Below are 16,650 nucleotides of genomic sequence, written 5' to 3'. Positions count from 1 at the left end.
TCTCGGGGACTCTTCGCTCTCTGAGTCCTGGCTCTCTATCCAAGCTGCTGTTGTGCCTCAGTCTTAGATGGGAGTAGGGCATTTACAGCCTCCTACTCCTCTGGTATCTGTTGCAGGACCGTTAGTATCAGTACAACCGTGGAGACCTGGCTCCAGTCCTTGCGCTCTCAAGCTGAGGGAGCTCGCCTTCCGCAGCTCAACCTCCAGCTTCTCCCTACACATCTGCACACTTCACCCTCCGCAGACTAACTGACCACTCCTTCCTCTTTGCCCTCAGAGAACACTCCTCCCCTTAATCCTGGTTCAGAGTTCCCCCTGCTGGTCTGGATTGGAACTGTGTTGCATAAATGGATTGATTGCGAGAGAGACCCATCATTGCCTCCAAGCCTGGCATTACCCTCCCCTGGAGGAAGGCAAAGCCACTGTGGCAACCATACTCCTGGGGGCGCCACAGCTGCAGCGCTGGTGACACGTTACCTGAGACAGAGCCTCTGTGCTCAGTTACTGGCTACAGCGTTGGTGCCACGTCACCTCGGACAGAGCCTCTGTGCTCAGTTACTGGCTACATTGTTGGTGACATGTCACCTCGGACAGAGCCTCTGTGCTCAGTTACTGGCTACATTGTTGGTGACACGTCACCTCGGACAGTGCCTCTGTGCTCAGTTGCTGGCTACATTGTTGGTGACACGTCACCTCGGACAGTGCCTCTGTGCTCAGTTACTTGCTGCAGCACTGGTGGCATGTCATCTCGGATAGTGCCTCTGTGCGCACTAGTTACTGGCTGCAGCGTTGGCGAGGTGACATCAGGGCTGCAAACAATAACAGACACAGCCACTGGGAACAGCAAAAGAGAGTCAGCGCTGGACCTGGGAAGGATGAGTAATGCAGAGATTAATTTTAACCAACTCTAACTGGGGAACAGCGTTTTTTGCTGAAACTAGAAAAACACTTTAAAATGCATCCAAATTTATCAAAGTAAGCCAACCATGAAATGATGTCAAGTTAGAAAAAACTATTGAAATGGGCTCTAAATTTATTATTCAGCATAAAACACTGGGATACATTTGGTGCATCCAGCTTAATAATGCTGCCCCATTATACTGATAATGAAATATTCACAACCAATATCTATAACAGCATGTATCAAAGCTGATAGACATAAAAGGTTCAAGCTTCATTTTAAAAACAGATGTTTATTGAAAATATAAAAAAATCAAACAACCATAAAAAACACTGGCAGAAAACCTTCATAAAAGGTGAGGAAATACGGGTAAGGGCTCATACTTACATGCGAGAAACTCGGACGAGTCTCGCACGTCAATACCCGGCACTGCCGCCGGACCTCAGGACCGGAGCGTTCAGCTGCATGTATTACTAAAAACAACCCAAAATATAACTCTCGTATGATACTCTCAACACACAGTGTGGTGGAGGAAACTACTCTGGTTTTACATCACTGATGGCATCATGCACAGTGACACGTATCTTCCCTCCATCACTTCACCAGTGACGGTCACAGTCTTTATACACTTTATATAAAGGCAGCATTCACCATACTCATTGGGAGTAATGATCATCTGGAAACTTCAGATATGTATATACATATTGCATTTAGCTCTTTATCTTGCCACCTTATGATTATGCAGACATAGGTCTTATTCCTTATATATTGGCCTCTCCTATATGGGCGCTATAAATGATTACACATTACAGTTGTGTTTCAGCATCCCTTTTCTGAGTTACAGCTTTTGAATAGAACTATATATATATGACTATACCTCATTTTTAATATTGAGATTTACTGATACCCGTATTTCCTTCCCTTTTTTGGAGGTTTCCTGCCCTGTCTTTTTTATGGTTGTTCAATTTTAACATTTTCAATAAACATCTGTTCTTACCATGAAGCTTGAATCTCGTTATGGCTATCAGATTTGATGCTTGATATTACAGATATTGGTTGGGAATTTGAGTGAAAGTGCAATTTGAACACTTTTCAGGACATTTATGATTATACAGGGTGGTTCAAAAGTAGGTGGACAATATGTGTAATGGGGTTATGAAGGGGGAGATTTATCAAACATGGTGCAAAGTGATACTGACTCAGTTGCAAAAGTCTTCCAGAAGAGTCTCTTTAGAATTGGGAATTTCACTAGTTTCCATCATGCGAATCCTGAAATCTATTGGGTGGAAAGCTTATCGTCCACATCTAATTCATGGTTTATTGGAGGATGATCCAGACAGGCGGCTGCAATTTAGTGAGATTATGCGTAACAAAATTGAAGAAAATCCAGTAATTTTAGATAACATTATGTGGAGTGATGAAGCTTCTTTCAAGTTATCTGGCCATATTAACAGACATAATTGTATTTACTGGTATAATGAGAATATGCATTTAACATTAGAGCAACAACTAAATGAGCCTGGTGTCAATGTTTGGGGTGGTATTTCAAGTTTTGGCGTTTTTGGACAATTTTTTTTTTTGATGGTAGAGTCACAGGAGATAATGAATCAGATCCTGCCCCGCAGTGTAAATACATTATAACGCCTGATGTCAGTTCATGGGCAGCGCGCACTGTGCATGCCCGAGAAATGTTTTCACAGAGCAGGGGCCGGTATAGGAGACAGAAGGAGGCGGGGCCCAGACGGCAGCACAGGGGCATGATGGACATCTATGAGAGGTGGTGCACAGACGGCAGCACAGGGGCATGATGGACGTCTATGGAAGGCGGGGCCCAGACGGCAGAGCAGGGGCATGAACGACGTCTATGGAAGGCGGGGCCCAGACGCTGCTTAGACATAATTGACGGCGGGGAGGTGGCTGCTTCAGAGGGACACACCATACCTATGGGACCCATTACAGGTATGAAGAGAGGACCTATTTATAAAAGTTAATATTTCAGTGTTACTGGGGGTCAGAAACGGAAGAGCCACCTTCACAGTGCAGCCTTAGTGCTGCTGAAGGTGGCTATTTTACTTAAAAATGCCCTGCGGGGGGGGTGTGACAGGTTCCCTTTAATGACGTTGTGGATGGGATTGAGTAAAGTGTCAGTCTTTGATGACTACACCAATTTCTGTAGGATATTAAAATCTGACCTTGATATTACAATATAATGCAAAACGATCTGGATAAGATGTCTGAATGGGCAAACACTTGGCAAATGATGTTTAATGTGGATAAATGTAGAGTAATGCACCTAGGATTGAGTAATCCTATAACTGCACATACAGTATATTATATGGGAGTATACTCGGGACTATAGAACAGAAGGACTTGGGTATTCTGGTTACAAGTAACCTGAGCAGCAGTACTCAATGTCAGGCAGCAGCCACAAAAGAAACAAGATTTTAGGGTGTCTAAAAAGAGAGAGAAAATCCTGCGATCCCAACGTGTTATTACCCCTTTATAAATCAATGGTGAGGCCTCATCTAGAATATGGGATCCAGTTTTGGGCTCCACATTTTAAAAAAGATATTCAGAAGTTAGGTATGGTTAAAAGACAGGCAACTAGATTATTACAAGGGATGGATGGCCTCTCATATGATGAAAGGTTGGAAAAACTGGGCTTGTTTAGCTTAGAAAAAAGACGCTTCAGAGAAGATCTCATTTACATGAATAAATAGATGTGTGGCCAGTACAGAGGACTTGCACGTGACTTTTTCCTTCCAAGGACCATACTAAGGACCAGGGGGCACTCATTACGGGTGGAAGAAAGCTAAACAGGATAGGGTTCTTTACAGTTAGAGCAGTCAGATTGTGGAATGCCGACCACAAGAGGAAGTAATGGCAGACACTATAACAGCTTTTGAGAAAGAGCTGGGTGATTTCCTCAGAACACATAACATTGTGGGTTATGGTTAATTTAGTAACAAAATGCTCAATTGGTGGAGAAAGGTTGAACTTGATGGATCTAGGTCTTTTATCAACCTATGTAACTAGAAGATAAAATATTTGTGCAGTGACAGCTGATGGGCTATACAGTGCACTGCGGGATGAATTTAATGCACTGGAATTGGAGCTATGGCCTGTTTCACACTTCAGTTTTCTGGCATCAGTCAAAATCCATCGTTAGCAGAAAAAAACGGATCCGACGGATTTGCCTGGTGGATCCGTTTTTTCCCATAGACTTGTATTAGCGACGGAATGTGAAGGATGGCCATCCGTTTTGTCCGTCGTGCGACGGATCGGTCAGAAAATAGGTGTCTGTCGTCTATAGGAACGTTTTTTTCTCCTTTGAAAAGGCGGACAGCGAAGGATCCGTCACCGTCGGTCGTCAGCTAGAATGGACGCCTATGGGCAGCGGATCCGTCGCTGTCCGTTAAAAAACGGATCCGTTGTCGGATTTCGTATTATCATTTCTGTTCCTTTAATTTAACCCCAAAAGCCTTTCTGGCACCAAAAATATTCTCTCTCTCTCTCTTCAGAATCGTGTTCCTTTAAATTCCAATATGCAGTGATGCCTGGTCCTGTAGGGTTACACTGTGTGATAACAGCATCCTCTGAGGCAGATATTCCATGTGCAGTGATGCCTGGTCCTATAGGGCTGCACTGTGTGATAACAGCATCCTCTGAGGCAGATAGTCCATGTGCAGTGATGCCTGGTCCTATAGGGCTGCACTGTGCGATAACAGCATCCTCTGAGGCAGATAGCCAATGTGCAGTGATGCCTGGCCCTATAGGGCTGCACTGTGTGATAATAGCATCCTCTGAGGCAGTTAGTCCATGTGCAGTGATGCCTGGGCCTATAGGGCTGCACTGTGTGATAACAGCATCCTCTGAGGCAGTTAGCCCATGTGCAGTGATGCCTGGTCCTATAGGGCTGCACTGTGTGATAACAGCATCCTCTGAGGCACTTAGCCCATGTGCAGTGATGCCTTGCCCTATAGGGCTGCACTGTGTGATAACAGCATACTCTGAGGCAGATAGCCCATGTGCAGTGATGCCTTGCCCTATAGGGCTGCACTGTGTGATAACAGCATCCTCTGAGACAGATAGCCCATGTGCAGTGATGCCTTGCCCTATAGGGCTGCACTGTGTGATAACAGCATCCTCTGAGGCAGATAGCCCATGTGCAGTGATGCCTGGCCCTATAGGGCTGCACTGTGTGATAACAGCATCCTCTGAGGCAGTTAGCCCATGTGCAGTGATGCCTTGCCCTATAGGGCTGCACTGTGTGATAACAGCATCCTCTGAGGCAGATAGCCCATGTGCAGTGATGCCTGGCCCTATAGGGCTGCACTGTGTGATAACAGCATCCTCTGAGGCAGTTAGCCCATGTGCAGTGATGCCTTGCCCTATAGGGCTGCACTGTGTGATAACAGCATCCTCTGAGGCAGATAGCCCATGTGCAGTGATGCCTGGCCCTACAGGGCTGCACTGTGTGATAACAGCATCCTCTGAGGCAGATAGCCCATGTGCAGTGATGCCTGGCCCTATAGGGCAGCACTGTGTGATAACAGCATCCTCTGAGGCAGATAGCCCATGTGCAGTGATGCCTGACCCTATAGGGCTGCACTGTGTGATAACAGCATCCTCTGAGGCAGATAGTCCATGTGCAGTGCTGCCTGATCCTATAGGGCTGCACTGTGCGATAACAGCATCCTCTGAGGCAGTTAGTCCATGTGCAGTGATGCCTGGTCCTATAGGGCTGCACTGTGTGATAACAGCATCCTCTGAGGCAGTTAGCCCATGTGCAGTGATGCCCGGTCCTATAGGGCTGCACTGTGCGATAACAGCATCCTCTGAGGCAGATAGCCCATGTGCAGTGATGCCCGGTCCTATAGGGCTGCACTGTGTGATAACAGCATCCTCTGAGGCAGTTAGCCCATGTGCAGTGATGCCTGGTCCTATAGGGCTGCACTGTGTGATAACAGCATCCTCTGAGGCAGTTAGCCCATGTGCAGTGATGCCTAGTCCTGTAGGGCTGCACTGTGTGATAACACCATCCTCTGAGGCAGATAGCCCATGTGCAATGATGCCTGGCCCTATAGCGCTGCACTGTGTGATAACACCATCCTCTGAGTCAGTTAGCCCATGTGCAGTGACGCCTGGTCCTATAGTGCTGCACTGTGTGATAACATCATCCTCTGAGGCAGACAGCCCATGTGCAGTGATGCCTGGCCCTATAGGGCTGCACTGTGTGATAACAGCATCCTCTGAGGCAGTTAGCCCATGTGCAGTGATGCCTGGCCCTATAGGGCTGCACTGTGTGATAACAGCATCCTCTGAGGCAGATAGTCCATGTGTAGTGATGCCTGGTCCTATAGGGCTGCACTGTGTGATAACAGCATCCTCTGAGGCAGATAGCCCATGTGCAGTGATGCCGGGCCCTATAGGGCTGCACAGTGTGATAACAGCATCCTCTGAGGCAGATAGCCCATGTGCAGTGATGCCTGGCCCTGTAGGGCTGCACTGTGTGATAACACCATCCTCTGAGGCAGATAGCCCATGTGCAGTGATACCTGGTCCTATAGGGCTGCACTGTGTGATAACAGCATCCTTTGAGGCAGTTAGCCCATGTGCAGTGATGCCTGGTCCTATAGGGCTGCACTCTGTGATAACAGCATTCTATGAGGCAGATAGTCCATGTGCAGTGATGCCTGGCCCTGTAGGGCTGCACTGTGTGAAAACAGCATCCTTTGAGGCAGACAGCCCATGCGCAGTGATGCCTGGCCCTATAGGGCTGCACTGTTTGATAACAGCATCCTCTGAGGCAGATAGCCCATGTGCAGTGATGCCTGGCCCTATAGGGCTGCACTGTGTGATAACACCATCCTCTGAGGCATATAGCCCATGTGCAGTGATGCCTGGCCCTATAGGGCTGCACTGTGTGATAACAGCATCCTCTGAGGCAGTTAGCCCATGTGCAGTGATGTCTGGTTCTATAGGGCTGCACTGTGTGATAACAGCATCCTCTGAGGCAGTTAGCCCATGTGCAGTGATGCCTGGCCCTATAGGGCTGCACTGTGTGATAACACCATCCTCTGAGGCAGATAGCCCATGTGCAGTGATGCCTGGCCCTATAGGGCTGCACTGTGTGATAACAGAATCCTCTGAGGCAGATAGCCCATGTGCAGTGATGCCTGGTCTTGTAGGGCTGCACTGTGCGATAGCAGCATCCTCTGAGGCAGTTAGTCCATGTGCAGTGATGCCTGGTCCTATAGGGCTGCACTGTGTGATAACAGCATCCTCTGAGGCAGACAGCCCATGTGCAGTGATGCCTGGCCCTATAGGGCTGCACTGTGCGATAACAGCATCCTCTGAGGCAGATAGCCCATGTGCAGTGATGCTTGGCCCTATAGAGCTGCACTGTGTGATAATAGCATCCTCTGAGGCAGATAGCCCATGTGCAGTGATGCCTGGCCTTATAGAGCTGCACTGTGTGATAACAGCATCCTCTGAGGCAGACAGCCCATGTGCAGTGATACCTGGCCCTATAGGGCTGCACTGTGCGATAACAGCATCCTCTGAGGCAGTTAGTCCATGTGCAGTGATGCCTGGCCCTATAGGGCTGCACTGTGCGATAACAGCATCCTCTGAGGCAGTTAGTCCATGTGTAGTGATGCCTGGCCCAATAGGGCTGCACTGTGCGATAACAGCATCCTCTGAGGCAGTTAGTCCATGTGCAGTGAAGCCTGTCCCTATAGGGCTGCACTGTGCTATAACAGCGTCCTCTGAGGCAGACAGCCCATGTGCAGTGATGCCTGGCCCTATAGGGCTGCACTGTGCGATAACACCATCCTCTGAGGCAGTTAGCCCATGTGCAGTGATGCCTGTTCCTGTAGGGCTGCACTGTGCGATAACAGCATCCTCTGAGGCAGATAGCCCATGTGCAGTGATGCCTGGCCCTGTAGGGCTGCACTGTGTGATAACAGCATCCTCTGAGGCAGACAGCCCATGTGCAGTGATGCCTGGCCCTATAGGGCTGCACTGTGTGATAACAGCATCCTCTGAGGCAAATAGTCCATGTGCAGTGATGCCTGGTCCTATAGGGCTGCACTGTGTGATAACAGCATCCTCTGAGGCAGATAGCCCATGTGCAGTGATGCCTGGCCCTATAGGGCTGCACTGTGTGATAACAGCATCCTCTGAGGCAGATAGCCCATGTGCAGTGATGCCTGGCCTTATAGGGCTGCACTGTGTGATAACACCATCCTCTGAGGCAGATAGCCCATGTGCAGTGATGCCTGGCCCTATAGGGCTGCACTGTGTGATAGCCCATGTGCAGTGCTGCCTGGCCCTATAGGGCTGCACTGTGTGATAACACCATCCTCTGAGGCAGATAGCCCATGTGCAGTGATGCCTGGCCCTATAGGGCTGCACTGTGTGATAACACCATCCTCTGAGGCAGATAGTCCATGTGCAGTGATGCCTGGCCCTATAGGGCTGCACTGTGTGATAACAGCATCCTCTGAGGCAGTTATCCCATGTGCAGTGATGCCTGGTCCTATAGGGCTGCACTGTGTGATAACAGCATCCTCTGAGGCAGATAGTCCATGTGCAGTGATGCCTGGTCCTGTAGGTCTGCACTGTGTGATAACAGCATCCTCTGAGGCAGATAGCCCATGTGCAGTGATGCCTGGCCCTATAGGGCTGCACTGTGTGATAACAGCATCCTCTGAGGCAGTTAGCCCATGTGCAGTGATGCTTGGTCCTATAGGGCTGCACTGTGTGATAACACCATCCTCTGAGGCAGATAGCCCATGTGCAGTGATGCCTGGCCCTGTAGGGCTGTACTGTGTGATAACACCATCCTCTGAGGCAGATAGCCCATGTGCAGTGATGCCTGGACCTGTAGGGCTGCACTGTGTGATAACAGCATCCTCTGAGGCAGATAGCCCATGTGCAGTGATGCCTGGCCCTATAGGGCTTCACTGTGTGATAGCAGCATCCTCTGAGGCAGTTAGCCCATGTGCAGTGATGTCTGGCCCTATAGGGCTGCACTCTGTGATAACAGCATCCTCTGAGGCAGATAGTCCATGTGCAGTGATGCCTGGCCCTATAGGGCTGCACTGTGTGATAACACCATCCTCTGAGGCAGTTAGTCCATGTACAGTGATGCCTTGCCCTTTAGGGCTGCACTATGTGAAAACAGCATCCTCTGAGGCAGACAGCCCATGCGCAGTGATGCCTGGCCCTATAGGGTGCACTGTGTGATAACAGCATCCTCTGAGGCAGATAGCCCATGTGCAGTGATACCTGGCCCTATAGGGCTGCACTGTGTGATAACACCATCCTCTGAGGCAGATAGCCCATGTGCAGTGATGCCTGGCCCTATAGGGCTGCACTGTGTGATAACACCATCCTCTGAGGCAGATAGTCCATGTACAGTGATGCCTGGCCCTATAGGGCTGCACTGTGTGATAACAGCATCCTCTGAGGCAGATAGCCCATGTGTAGTGCTGCCTGGTCCTATGCGGCTGCACTGTGTGATAACACCATCCTCTGAGGCAGATAGCCCGTGTGCAGTGATGCCTGGCCCTAAAGGGCTGCACTGTGTGATAACAGGATCCTCTGAGGCAGTTAGTCCATGTGCAGTGATGCCTGGCCCTATAGGGCTGCACTGTGCGATAACAGCATCCTCTGAGGCAGATAGCCCATGTGCAGTGATGCCTGGCCCTATAGAGCTGCACTGTGTGATAATAGCATCCTCTGAGGCAGATAGCCCATGTGCAGTGATGCCTGGCCTTATAGAGCTGCACTGTGTGATAACAGCATCCTCTGAGGCAGACAGCCCATGTGCAGTGATGCCTGGCCCTATAGGGGTGCACTGTGTGATAACAGCATCCTCTGAGGCAGATAGCCCATGTGCAGTGATGCCTGGCCCTATAGGGCTGCACTGTGTGATAACACCATCCTCTGAGGCAGAAAGCCCATGTGCAGTGATGCCTGGCCCTATAGGGGTGCACTGTGTGATAACAGCATCCTCTGAGGCAGATAGCCCATGTGCAGTGATGCCTGGCCCTATAGGGCTGCACTGTGTGATAACACCATCCTCTGAGGCAGATAGCCCATGTGCAGTGATGTCTGGCCCTATAGGGCTGCACTGTGTGATAACAGCATCCTCTGAGGCAGATAGCCCATGTGCAGCGATGCCTGGCCTTATAGGGCTGCAATTTGTGATAACACCATCCTCTGAGGTAGATAGCCCATGTGCAGTGATGCCTGGCCCTATAGGGCTGCACTGTGTGATAGCCCATGTGCAGTGCTGCCTGGCCCTATAGGGCTGCACTGTGTGATAACACCATCCTCTGAGGCAGATAGCCCATGTGCAGTGATGCCTGGTCCTATAGGGCTTCACTGTGTGATAACAGCATCGTCTGAGGCAGATAGTCCATGTGCAGTGATGCCTGGTCCTATAGGGCTGCACTGTGTGATAACAGCCTCCTCTGAGGCAGATAGCCCATGTGCAGTAATGCCTGGCCCTATAGGGCTGCACTGTGTGATAACACCATCCTCTGAGGCAGATAGCCCATGTGCAGTGATGCCTGGCCCTATAGGGCTGCACTGTGTGATAACATCATCCTCTGAGGCAGATAGCCCATGTGCAGTGCTGCCTGGCCCTATAGGGCTACACTGTGTGATAACACCATCCTCTGAGGCAGATAGCCCATGTGCAGTGATGCCTGGCCCTATAGGGCTGCACTGTGTGATAACAGCATCCTCTGAGGCAGATAGCCCATGTGCAGTGATGCCTGGCCTTATAGGGTTGCAATGTGTGATAACACCATCCTCTGAGGCAGATAGCCCATGTGCAGTGATGCCTGGCCCTATAGGGCTGCACTGTGTGATAGCCCATGTGCAGTGCTGCCTGGCCCTATAGGGCTGCACTGTGTGATAACACCATCCTCTGAGGCAGATAGCCCATGTGCAATGCTGCCTGGCCCTATAGGGCTGCACTGTGTGATAACACCATCCTCTGAGGCAGATAGCCCATGTGCAGTGATGTCTGGCCCTATAGGGCTGCACTGTGTGATAACAGCATCCTCTGAGGCAGATAGCCCATGTGCAGTGATGCCTGGCCCTATAGGGCTGCACTGTGTGATAACACCATCCTCTGAGGCAGTTAGTCCATGTACAGTGATGCCTGGCCCTGTAGGGCTGCACTATGTGAAAACAGCATCCTCTAAGGCAGACAGCCCATGCGCAGTGATGCCTGGCCCTATAGGGGTGCACTGTGTGATAACAGCATCCTCTGTGGCAGATAGCCCATGTGCAGTGATGCCTGGCCCTATAGGGCTGCACTGTGTGATAACACCATCCTCTGAGGCAGATAGCCCATGTGCAGTGATGCCTGGCCCTATAGGGCTGCACTTTGTGATAACACCATCCTCTGAGGCAGATAGTCCATGTGCAGTGATGCCTGGCCCTATAGGGCTGCACTGTGTGATAACAGCATCCTCTGAGGCAGATAGCCCATGTGTAGTGCTGCCTGGTCCTATACGGCTGCACTGTGTGATAACACCATCCTCTGAGGCAGATAGCCCGTGTGCAGTGATGCCTGGCCCTATAGGGATGCACTGTGATAACACCATCCTCTGAGGCAGATAGTCCATGTGCAGTGATGCCTGGTCCTGTAGGGCTGCACTGTGTGATAACAGCATCCTCTGAGGCAGTTAGCCCATGTGCAGTGATGCCTTGCCCTATAGGGCTGCACTGTGTGATAACAGCATCCTCTGAGGCAGATAGCCCATGTGCAGTGCTGCCTGGCCCTATAGGGCTGCAATGTGTGATAACAGCATCCTCTGAGGCAGTTCGCCCATGTGCAGTGATGCCTTGCCCTATAGGGCTGCACTGTGTGATAACAGCATCCTCTGAGGCAGTTAGCCCATGTGCAGTGATGCCTTGCCCTATAGGGCTGCACTGTGTGATAACAGCATCCTCTGAGGCAGTTAGCCCATGTGCAGTGATGCCTTGCCCTATAGGGCTGCACTGTGTGATAACAGCATCCTCTGAGGCAGTTAGCCCATGTGCAGTGATGCCTTGCCCTATAGGGCTGCACTGTGTGATAACAGCATCCTCTGAGGCAGTTAGCCCATGAGCAGTGATGCCTGGCCCTATAGGGCTGCACTGTGTGATAACAGCATCCTCTGAGGCAGATAGCCCATGTGCAGTGATGCCTGGCCCTATAGGGCTGCACTGTGTGATAACAGCATCCTCTGAGGCAGATAGTCCATGTGCAGTGATGCCTTGCCCTATAGGGCTGCACTGTGTGATAACACCATCCTCTGAGGCAGTTAGCCCATGTGCAGTGATGCCTGGCCCTATAGGGCTGCACTGTGATAATAGCATCCTCTGAGGCACTTAGCCCATGTGCAGTGATGCCTGGCCCTATACGGCTGCACTGTGTGATAACAGCATCCTCTGAGGCAGATAGCCCATGTGCAGTGATGCCTGACCCTATAGGGCTGCACTGTGTGATAACACCATTCTCTGAGGCAGATAGCCCATGTGCAGTGCTGCCTGGCCCTATAGGGCTGCACTGTGTGATAACAGCATCCTCTGAGGCAGGTAGCCGATGTGCAGTGATGCCTGGCCTTATAGGGCTGCACTGTGTGATAACACCATCCTCTGAGGCAGATAGCCCATGTGCAGTGATGCCTGGTCCTATAGGGCTGCACTGTGTGATAGCCCATGTGCAGTGCTGCCTGGCCCTATAGGGCTGCACTGTGTGATAACAGCATCCTCTGAGGCAGATAGCCCATGTGCAGTGATGCCTGGCCCTATAGGGCTGCACTGTGTGATAACAGCATCCTCTGAGGCAGATAGCCCATGTGCAGTGATGCCTGGCCCTATAGGGCTGCACTGTGTGATAACAGCATCCTCTGAGGCAGTTAGCCCATGTGCAGTGATGCCTTGCCCTATAGGGCTGCACTGTGTGATAACAGCATCCTCTGAGGCAGTTAGCCCATGTGCAGTGATGCCTTGCCCTATAGGGCTGCACTGTGTGATAACAGCATCCTCTGAGGCAGTTAGCCCATGTGCAGTGATGCCTGGCCCTATAGGGCTGCACTGTGTGATAACAGCATCCTCTGAGGCAGATAGCCCATGTGCAGTGATGCCTGGCCCTATAGGGCTGCACTGTGTGATAACAGCATCCTCTGAGGCAGATAGTCCATGTGCAGTGATGCCTTGCCCTATAGGGCTGCACTGTGTGATAACACCATCCTCTGAGGCAGTTAGCCCATGTGCAGTGATGCCTGGCCCTATAGGGCTGCACTGTGATAACAGCATCCTCTGAGGCACTTAGCCCATGTGCAGTGATGCCTGGCCCTATACGGCTGCACTGTGTGATAACAGCATCCTCTGAGGCAGATAGCCCATGTGCAGTGATGCCTGGCCCTATAGGGCTGCACTGTGTGATAACACCATTCTCTGAGGCAGATAGCCCATGTGCAGTGCTGCCTGGCCTTATAGGGCTGCACTGTGTGATAACAGCATCCTCTGAGGCAGATAGCCGATGTGCAGTGATGCCTGGCCTTATAGGGCTGCACTGTGTGATAACACCATCCTCTGAGGCAGATAGCCCATGTGCAGTGATGCCTGGTCCTATAGGGCTGCACTGTGTGATAGCCCATGTGCAGTGCTGCCTGGCCCTATAGGGCTGCACTGTGTGATAACACCATCCTCTGAGGCAGACAGCCCATGTGCAGTGATGCCTGGTCCTATAGGGCTGCACTGTGTGATAACAGCATCCTCTGAGGTAGATAGCCCATGTGCAGTGATGCCTGGCCCTATAGGGCTTCACTGTGTGATAACAGCATCGTCTGAGGCAGATAGCCCATGTGCAGTGATGCCTGGCCCTATAGGGCTGCACTGTGTGATAACACCATCCTCTCAGGCAGATAGGCCATGTGCAGTGATGCCTGGACCTGTACGGCTGCACTGTGTGATAACAGCATCCTCTGAGGCAGATAGCCCATGTGCAGTGATGCCTGGCCCTATAGGGCTTCACTGTGTGATAGCAGCATCCTCTGAGGCAGTTAGCCCATGTGCAGTGATGCCTGGTCCTATAGGGCTGCACTGTGTGATAACACCATCCTCTGAGGCAGATAGTCCATGTGCAGTGATGCCTGGCCCTATAGGGCTGCACTGTGATAACAGCATCCTCTGAGGCAGATAGCCCATGTGTAGTGCTGCCTGGTCCTATACGGCTGCACTGTGTGATAACACCATCCTCTGAGGCAGATAGCCCATGTGCAGTGATGCATGGCCCTATAGGGATGCACTGTGTGATAACAGCATCCTCTGAGGCAGTTAGCCCATGTGCAGTGATGCCTGGTATTATAGGGCTGCACTGTGTGATAACAGCATCCTCTGAGGCAGATAGTCCTTGTGCAGTGATGCCTGGTCCTGTACTGCTGCACTGTGTGATAACAGCATCCTCTGAGGCAGATAGCCCATGTGCAGTGATGCCTGGCCCTATAGGGCTGCACTGTGTGATAACAGCATCCTCTGAGGCAGATAGTCCATGTGCAGTGATGCCTGGCCCTATAGGGCTGCACTGTGTGATAACAGCATCCTCTGAGGCAGATAGCCCATGTGTAGTGCTGCCTGGTCCTATACGGCTGCACTGTGTGATAACACCATCCTCTGAGGCAGATAGCCCATGTGTAGTGATGCCTTGCCCTATAGGGCTGCACTGTGTGATAACAGCATCCCCTGAGGCAGATAGTCCATGTGCAGTGATGCCTGGTCCAATTGGGCTGCACTATGTGATAACAGCATCCTCTGAGGCAGATAGCCCATGTGCAGTGATGCCTGGTCCTATAGGGCTGCACTGTGTGATAACACCATCTTCTGAGGCAGATAGTCCATGTGCAGTGATGCCTTGCCCTATAGGGCTGCACTGTGTGATAACAGCATCCTCTGAGGCAGATAGCCCATGTGCAGTGATGCCTGGTCCTATAGGGCTGCACTGTGTGATAACAGCATCCTCTGAGGCAGTTAGCCCATGTGCAGTGATGCCTGGCCCTATAGGGCTGCACTGTGTGATAACAGCATCCTCTGAGGCAGATAGCCCATGTGCAGTTATGCCTGGTCCTATAGGGCTGCACTGTGTGATAACAGCATCCTCTGAGGCAGATAGCCCATGTGCAGTGATGCCTGGTCCTATAGGGCTGCACTGTGTGATAACAGCATCCTCTGAGGCAGTTAGCCCATGTGCAGTGATGCCTGGCCCTATACGGCTGCACTGTGTGATAACAGCATCCTCTGAGGCAGATAGCCCATGTGCAGTGATGCCTGACCCTATACGGCTGCACTGTGTGATAACAGCATCCTCTGAGGCAGTTAGCCCATGTGCAGTGATGCCTGGTCCTATAGGGCTGCACTGTGTGATAACACCATCCTCTGAGGCACTTAGCCCATGTGCAGTGATGCCTGGCCCTATAGGGCTGCACTGTGTGATAACAGCATCCTCTGAGGCAGATAGCCCATGTGCAGTGATGCCTGGCCCTATAGGGCTGCACTGTGTGATAACAGCATCCTCTGAGGCAGATAGCCCATGTGCAGTGATGCCTGATCCTATAGGGTTGCACTGTGTGATAACAGCATCCTCTGAGGCAGTTAGCCCATGTGCAGTGATGCCTGGTCCTATAGGGCTGCACTGTGTGATAACAGCATCCTCTGAGGCAGATAGCCCATGTGCAGTGATGCCTGGCCCTATACGGCTGCACTGTGTGATAACAGCATCCTCTGAGGCAGATAGCCCATGTGCAGTGATGCCTGGTCCTATAGGGCTGCACTGTGTGATAACACCATCCTCTGAGGCACTTAGCCCATGTGCAGTGATGCCTTGCCCTATAGGGCTGCACTGTGTGATAACAGCATCCTCTGAGGCAGTTAGCCCATGTGCAGTGATGCCTGGTCCTATAGGGCTGCAGTGTGTGATAACAGCATCCTCTGAGGCAGATAGCCCATGTGCAGTGATGCCTGGTCCTATAGGGCTGCACTGTGTGATAACAGCATCCTCTGAGGCAGATAGACCATGTGCAGTGATGCCTGGTCCTATAGGGCTGCAGTGTGTGATAACAGCATCCTCTGAGGCAGATAGTCCATGTGCAGTGATGCCTGGCCCTTTAGGGCTGCACTGTGTGATAACACCATCCTCTGAGGCAGATAGCCCATGTGCAGTGATGCCTGGCCCTATAGGGCTGCACTGTGTGATAACACCATCTTTTGAGGCAGATAGCCCACGTGCAGTGATGCCTTGCCCTATAGAGCTGCTCTGTGTGATAACAGCATCCTCTGAGGCAGATAGCCCATGTGCAGTGATGCCTGGCCCTATAGGGCTGCACTGTGTGATAACACCATCCTCTGAGGCAGATAGCCCATGTGCAGTGATGCCTGGTCCTGTAGGGCTGCACTGTGTGATAACACCATCCTCTGAGGCAGATAGCCCATGTGCAGTGATGCCTGGTCCTGTAGGGCTGCACTGTGTGATAACACCATCCTCTGAGTCAGATAGCCCATGTGCAGTGATGCCTGGTCCTGTAGGGCTGCACTGTGTGATAACACCATCCTCTGAGGCAGATAGCCCATGTGCAGTGATGCCTGGCCCTATAGGGCTGCACTGTGTGATAACAGCATCCTCTGAGGCAGATAGCCCATGTGCAGTGATGCCTGGCCCTATACGGCTGCACTGTGTGATA

This window comes from Dendrobates tinctorius, unplaced genomic scaffold (genome assembly GCF_039654945.1).
Source record: "Dendrobates tinctorius isolate UK_male_01 unplaced genomic scaffold, ASM3965494v1 ptg000060l, whole genome shotgun sequence".
NCBI classification, from domain to species: Eukaryota; Metazoa; Chordata; class Amphibia; order Anura; family Dendrobatidae; genus Dendrobates; species Dendrobates tinctorius.
This window is presented reverse-complemented; position numbering follows the sequence as displayed.